This window comes from Crocuta crocuta, unplaced genomic scaffold (assembly GCF_008692635.1).
Source record: "Crocuta crocuta isolate KB4526 unplaced genomic scaffold, BGI_CrCroc_1.0 scaffold172, whole genome shotgun sequence".
NCBI classification, from domain to species: domain Eukaryota; kingdom Metazoa; phylum Chordata; class Mammalia; order Carnivora; family Hyaenidae; genus Crocuta; species Crocuta crocuta.
Genome location: NW_027528872.1, coordinates 2,515,385 through 2,522,719, shown reverse-complemented (window position 1 = coordinate 2,522,719; position 7,335 = coordinate 2,515,385). Strand labels below are relative to the sequence as shown.

The 7,335-nt window shown below is 44.2% G+C and overlaps 1 non-coding gene across 1 annotated transcript; it reads left to right on the top strand.

Moving 5' to 3' along the window:
* Positions 1 to 3,538: 3,538 nt before the first annotated feature.
* Positions 3,539 to 3,671, top strand: LOC144225428 (small nucleolar RNA SNORA70). Its single transcript, XR_013333300.1, has one exon. It is a non-coding gene; the product is annotated as a small nucleolar RNA SNORA70 (small nucleolar RNA).
* The last annotated feature ends 3,664 nt before the right edge of the window (positions 3,672 to 7,335 follow it).

Sequence of the window (7,335 nt, the reverse complement as noted above, 5' to 3'; positions counted from 1 at the left end):
GCATGCTTTCCTTTAAATGAAGGAATAGAGCCAGTCATGGAAAAGGCAGGCAGCACAGAAGCCCACTACATTACCATAGCTCCCATCCAGTCCCAGCCTTCATTCTCATATTCATTAGTTAGTTCACTGAACAAATATTTACTGAGCAGCTACTATATGGTAGGGCAATGCTAGACACTGGGTATACAATGATGAACAAAGTCTCTCCTCTCATGGGCTTTCATTATAATGGGAGAGTTCAGGTAAGAAATACTTAAGCAAATGGACATATACTATAACCATCATTCTAAGTAGGAAACAGCATGATAAAGAGGATGGAGAGTGATGGGGAGTTGGTACTCTGGCTATTGGGTGGTCAGGGAAAGGGAAGTTCTCTTGGACAAGGTTACATGTCAACAGAGGTTTGAAGGCACTGTAGGGGCATGAGAATGCTATTTGAGGAAAGGTACATGGGAGATGTCTGTCTTTTGTCTTCTGTGTTGGGGATTAGGAGACATCTTGCTGCTAGAAGCAGAAAAGTAAGCAAGTGGAAAATAGAAATATATTCGAGTTTTGAGGAATGGAGGAATAGCAAGGTGGCTGATGCAGTAGGGATGGAAGAGATAAATAGGGAGGTAGAGATTATTCCAGGAAGGCCGAAGGGGTCCAGATCATGAAGATTTCATGGGCCAATATATGGACTCTGGGTTTTATTCTGACTGACATGGAAGCCATTTGGAGGGGATTGAATTGTATAGACTACATAGAAACAAAGTATTCATTAAACATGTCTTCAGATAAATATTTGTTGAACCAAGACATGAAACACTTGTTGGATGATTGAAAGAACAAATATCACCGAACCACACAAGTGACTACACAGAGACGAAGAGTTCCTAGAATAACACACTGTCCATATTTGCTCAGAAGAGAGGAATGTCTTCCCACTGAAAAAGTGATTAGCTGTGAGTGACTTTCCTTTTCTTCTTCCAAATGGAGGATGGGTCTTGGTGTTAGGAACAGAAAAATAGAAGGGTACAGGGCAAAAATAGAAAGCATGACATCCAGTATCCCTTTGGAAATGCAGTAATTTTCCTGCTTTGACAGGTAATGACTACTCCTCCCCTCTGATTAATGAGATTGTTCTCCTCTTGATGCAGATCAGGTACCTCTTAGCAGGCTTGGCTTTAGGCACTCTTCACATGTCTTTGCCAAGATACCTACCTGCCCCTTGGCTCAGGGCCTGGAATTCCACATTAAAGCCTCATCCTTATCTTGAGCTTGGAAAATTTCATTCTTAAGAATCTCCCCCCCCAACAGAACGGGTGAGTAATCCTCTAATGTTGTTATCCCCTTTTCGCACCAGGTCTCCTGTTCAAATGTCTCCATTTTATTTTATTTTTAAATGTTTTATTTATTTCTAGGAGAGAGAGAGAGACAGCGTGAGCAGGGGAGGGTCAGAGAGAGAGGGAGTCACAGACTCTGAAACAGGCTCCAGGCTCCGAGCTGGCAGTCAGCACAGAGCCCGACGCGGGGCTCGAACCCACGAACCGTGAGATCATGACCTAAGCGAAAGTCGGACGCTTAACTGACCAAGCCACCCAGGCGCCCCAAATGTCACCATTTTAAAGATATCTTTTTTTACTCTTGTCCCTGACTCCCTTTCTTGCAGGATCCACAGCTTCCCTCTTCCCTTATTCACAGTTTGACCAAGGAGCCTGAACCATGGTTTGCATTTCTCTCTATAAGACACCAAGTCTCTTGACCACAGGGATGCTAACATTCACCTGTATCTTCTGTACCCAGCACAGTACCTGCGCGGCTACTCAAGGCATTTTTTTCCTTCTTTCCCTTCTTTCCTTTTCATCTTTCCTCCCTTCTTCTTTCCTTGTTCTCTTACTTTTGCTTTTAATGAAGCTGGTAAAAATCAGTAGGAGGGAATGTTTTCAGTGTAACAAGTCCCTGGGCACATCATGTAGGTGCAAGATTCCTCCTGAACCATGAGCTACTTGGATGACTGGGTTTTTAAAAGAAAATTATTTCTATTCTCCAGCTACCATGTGATCACCACAAAACATTAGAAAATGTAGGTAAGTCTTCTGGATATACAAATCAGTTCTAGTCTACAACCCCAAGAAAACACCTGTTAATATTTTAATGGTTACCTTTCTGAGCTCTTTTTCTAAAACGCAGGCCTTTTACAGGACCCACTTGCTGGGCTACTTTCAAGAACCAGGGAAGTGAGGGAGGGTGTTGAGGTATGTATGCCAGAGTAAGGGCAGACATGCTAAGATGGCATCCATGAGGCTGCCTGTATAGCCTGACTCTGACCCCATCCTCAGCATGTCTTTTCTCTTGTGACACTGAGGTGTCCAGGCTGACCATCTATCTTGTGGGATCGAGCTGTCAAAATCACCACCAGTGTGGTATTCTAACGTCAAACAGTCTGGCACCTGGGCACTAGTCTTTCCCTTCTTGCCACCAGCATGCCACCTGCTTCCCAGACTTCCTAGTGCCTTCTACGTCTGCCCTATAAGGTCCCGGGTGTCTTTCCTATACGTCTGACATCCTTCAGTCACAGAATACAACAAACTTCTGTCCTCACCAGGGACTTCATAGCCTTGACTCATTTACCCACCTGAATGTTACTGCTTAATTGACTGAGCCCATGAAAAACAAACCTGTGCTGATCAATAGAGAAATAATTTTGCAAATTGTGGGCATAAATCTTTAGAGATCTGTGTGCACTGCCATTTGTTAAAATGCTGAAAAGGTAAATCAATTTTCTTTATTAAAACACAATCGTTTCGCCTATTGCTAGTTTAGGCGGGAGCCGGGAGGCAGGGCGTGGGGAGGAGCAGAGGGGGATGTTTGGGGCTGCTTATTTGCCCTTCATTCAGGGGTCATTTATTAGTCTAAAAAGGGTCAAGTGTTGGGGAGGAGATGAGAGTTCCAGGCTGGCAAATGCTTTAATGTTAGAAGAAAAAAGCAGCCAGGGTCTAGTGTGATGTGGGTAGGAAAGATTGGCTGGGGACTATAGATGGGGAACTAAGAGGGAAACAGTAACAACAAGGGATCTCTCATCTTCATCATTCTAGAGTGGACCAGCCAGGGTAAGTTAGATTAATGTTGTGGTGACACTTAAAATCTCAGTGGCTTAAACAACACAGTTTATTTCTTGCTTACACACATAGGCATTGTTGGTCAGTGGGGATTAGGCTGATGGAGGAACCCCCAGCCCAACGTGGCTGCTCAAACATGCCAGAGATAAATGCAGATGAATCACACATCAGTGAAATTAGTGTCTTCTGCTCCGTTTCACTGGCCAGGAGATGGGGATGGGAAGTGCCATGCTGTTAAACGTCCTGGTGGTGGACAGGCAGAGTGCGCTTGAGCACTTCTAATGTCCACCACACAGAGCAACCTGGAGTCTCCCTCTTATAGGGTCTTACACTGCAGAGTGATGTTGTGTTACCATCTGTGAGCACTGGGCAGAGACTACTTCTGATTCATCTTAGCACCTGACACATAGTATGGGCTTAAAAAAATGGTTGCTTTTCTGCAGCCAACTAAGCCAACTGTGCCTTTTCCCCATGGGGCCCAGTGTGCAATGGCTGTGCACAGCAGCCTCCTTGGTAGTGTATGCAGCCTGTTGATTGTACGGGTTGCCCTAAGGGACCTTGGAGACAGCTTTTTCTGGTGGACATTGAGGTTTGGCCTCATGCTTTCTCCAGTCTAGGCTCCAGACAGGCATGCAGGGTGCCTTTGGAAAGCCCCAGGGCACAGTGGCCAGGGTCCACATTGGCCAGGTCATCATGTCCATTCGCACCAAGTTGCAGAACAAGGAGCATGTGATTGAGGCCCCGCGTAGGGCCAAGTTCAAATTCCCTGGCCGCCAGAAAATCCACATTTCCAAGAAGTGGGGCTTTACTAAATTTAATGCTGACAAGTTTGAAGACATGGTGGCTGAAAAGCGGCTCATCCCAGATGGCTGTGGGGTCAAATACATCCCTAATCGTGGCCCCTTGGACAAATGGCGGGCTCTGCACTCATGAGAGCCTCAGCAGTGCCCTCCCCATTCGTGCCCACCAATAAATGCTGCTTCCTGTAAAAAAAAAAAGTTTGCTTTGCAGACTGGGTTAATGACTTGCTAAGCAACAAAGAAGGGAAGTTACAGAACTCAGCAGAGTGGTATAGATAGGTGATGGTACTATGTGGTACCATCTGTGGAAGCATCTTACCTTGGGTCTGACATAGGTGACTGCATTTGAATGTGCCAGACCCTGAGCTAAGATGTTTAAATGCATCATCTCATTTAATTGTTATCACAGCTTTCTCATTATCCTCGTTTTGCATATTGGGAAGTATTTTCCTTCCATATTATAGATCATGATGGATTTTGGAGATGATATGACTCTCCTAACTCCTGTCACTGTCATTTCAGGATCAGGTTGTGTTAAACAACAAAAATTCATCTGAGTACATGTAAAGAGTAGATTGGCATTATTTGGTGATTCATGAGTTGGGAAGCATCCCATCTAGCAATAGAAAAGAGCTCCACCAATCTGTAGAGAAGAAAAAGTTTTTAAAGGTGGAAAGGGGGCCAGAAAAGGATATTATTAGCAAAGAACATATCGTTTCAGGCAATGTTCTCCTTCTTTTTTTTTTAAATAGTTTATTGTCAAGTTGGTTTCCATATAATACCCAGTGCTCATCCCCACAAGTGCCCTCCTCCATGCCCATCCCCCCTCCCCCCCCCGCCCACCAGCCCTCGGTTTGTTCTCAGCATTCAAGAGTCTCTCATGGTTTGCCTCCCTCCCTCTCCTTCTAAATGGACCGAAAGGACCTGTGGGGGAGATTACCTCACGAGGGCTGAGCAGGTAATTCCAGGCTGACTGGTTAAAGTTTACAGTCCTAGGGGCATTGAGAGTGAGGTAGGTTAGGTACTGAGTCTTGGTTTGCTGATGTGGGGTTTAGCACAGGTGACTCTATTTTGGGTATTTTCAAGTCTGGTGCTGGCCTTGGTTAAGTCACTTGCCTTTTCTGAGCCTTGGTTTCTTCATTAGCTTAAAAACAAACCCAAAAAAATCGGCCCAAATCATTCTCTAAGATCTTTTCACATCCTCTTGTTTCATGGAATTTTAATGGCTTGCCTCTGAGTGCTTTGCACCTGGGGTAATTTGATAGCTAACCAAAGGACTGTGACTTTCTCATATCAGTGTGCACAGAAAGTTACCACTGAGCCACACCTGAGGAAGAGCAAAACTCAGAGAAGCACAATGCCATGAGATAAAAATATTGTTTAGCTAAAGACTTTCCTATGTTAACAAACTATCATCAGTGTTGAATTTCAAGAGGCGTGTAGTATCTACTGTGTAATAGAGACTATGCTCAGGAATTAGCAGAGGAGGGAGGTTTCAGAGACAGAGCGTCAAGATGTATTTCATTAAGCTTCACTGCTATTCGCCGTATTTGGATGTTTATACTTCCCATCTCCCTTAAAGGACCTCAAGACCACCAGAAAGCGAAGTGGGGCCTTGACTACTCTCCTTCTAATTGTTCTGCTTAAAAGAGACACTGACTTATAATAAAAATCCTCTCGGCCAGAGCTAGGGAGGCTGGGGTTTTAGGGAGTGTCCTTTTGGATTTAACATGACAGAATGACAGAACCAAGGGTTTAGTGGACTGAAGAGCACAAAGACATCTAGTGCATGGTGGTGGAGTAGGGCACGGCAATGTGTGTGAGTTCACCCATTCAAAAGTCCAAGCTGTCCTGTAATTCCCCTGGACCGGCATGGAAACAAGCTCACAGTTCTTGGATATTCACTCCATGCCAGAAACTGTTCTCAGCATTTGACAGGCTTGTTTAATTTAATCCTCTTATAATCAACACTTCGCAGAAGAGAAAACTGAGAAACAGAGAGTTTAAGGAACCTGTCTAAACACACACAGGCAATAAATAATAGAGCCAGACTTTACAGCAAGGCAGTGACTTCACACTCTCAACTAATGTTTTGCAATCTGTGTGGGGCCAGATCACTTAGCATGTCACATGAAATCGTGTGGTGCCCATGTAGGAATATAAAAATAGCATATAGAAACCATGGGGAGGGGATTTCGTAACTCTTAGGCCCCAGGAGCCTGTGGTAGCTATTTCGCCAGTTTGTATGATTCCTGGGCTCTCTCCTCCCCACAGTCCTGAGAGGCAGGAACTGTGTCTCTATCATTTTTTTTCTGTTTCCCTCGTACTAAACAGCATCGGGTACATATTAGGTGCTTATTAACTATTTGCTGGAAGAATAAATCTGGTTAGATTTGGAAAATATGGGGATAGGGTATTGATTAATATAAAGGATGGCTAATGAAAACCCAAATATCTGAGGGAGTTGTCAGTAAAATAAAATATGTTTTCTTTTCTTTTTTTTTCTTTCAACCCAGAGAAAAGAAGGGCTGGGCAGATATAAGAATGGTTTGTACTTTCAGAGGTTTTGATACAGATTTTGACCCATTTAACAAAAAAGTTCCTTGAGCATTCACTGTGTGTTTGGTGAGCACTGTTTTTTTTTTTTTAAGAGAGAGAGAGAGAGAGAGAGGGCACAAGTGGGCTAAGGAAAGAGAGAAAGAGAGAGAGAGAAAAAAATTCTACAAGAGGTAGAAAGAGGGAGAGAGAGAGAGAAGCGGGGCTCACCTGAAGTGGGGCTCATGTTTTAACCTGGAACGAGGCTCAAAATCACAAATCGAATTGTGAGATCATGATCTGAGCCAAAGTCAGTCAGACGATGACTGAGCCACCCAGGTGCCCCTGGTGTGCACTGGTCAATGCCCTAGGACTACAAGATAACGGCCCGTGCTTCCTAGAGCCCAGTTGCTAGTGCTTTTGGCACAGGAGTAAACGTAGGCTGCGGGGATTCAGGATTTTCCTTGCCGAAAATAATGAACAGTGGGAGGTGTCATCAGGCCCTGGTGTTAAGTTTCTCCAGAACTTTAAAAATAGGAGAATTCTTGGTTTAGAGGCTCTGCTCAGAGACGAAAGAAATCAGCTCACGTGTGTATCAGAGGAAAATCGCTAATGAGATATAGGTAGTTATTTTTACGTTCTGTTCTGTTTTTTCAACAGTTTGTAATGGAACCCCAGGGATCTGTGGGGTTGCTTTTCAAACTCTGGGAGCCATAGTAGGGGGAGAGGACAAGAAGGGAAGGCTTGGAGAGAGGCCCAAGACTTCTGACTGCACTTTGATTGGAATAGTTTGGTTTTGTTCTGTAAGTCTGAGTTCTGTATACAATTTCTCTTGTGAAAAATACAAGGATCCTGCTTTTTCAAGCAAACAAACACAAATGGCTTAAAAAGTAGCAGTT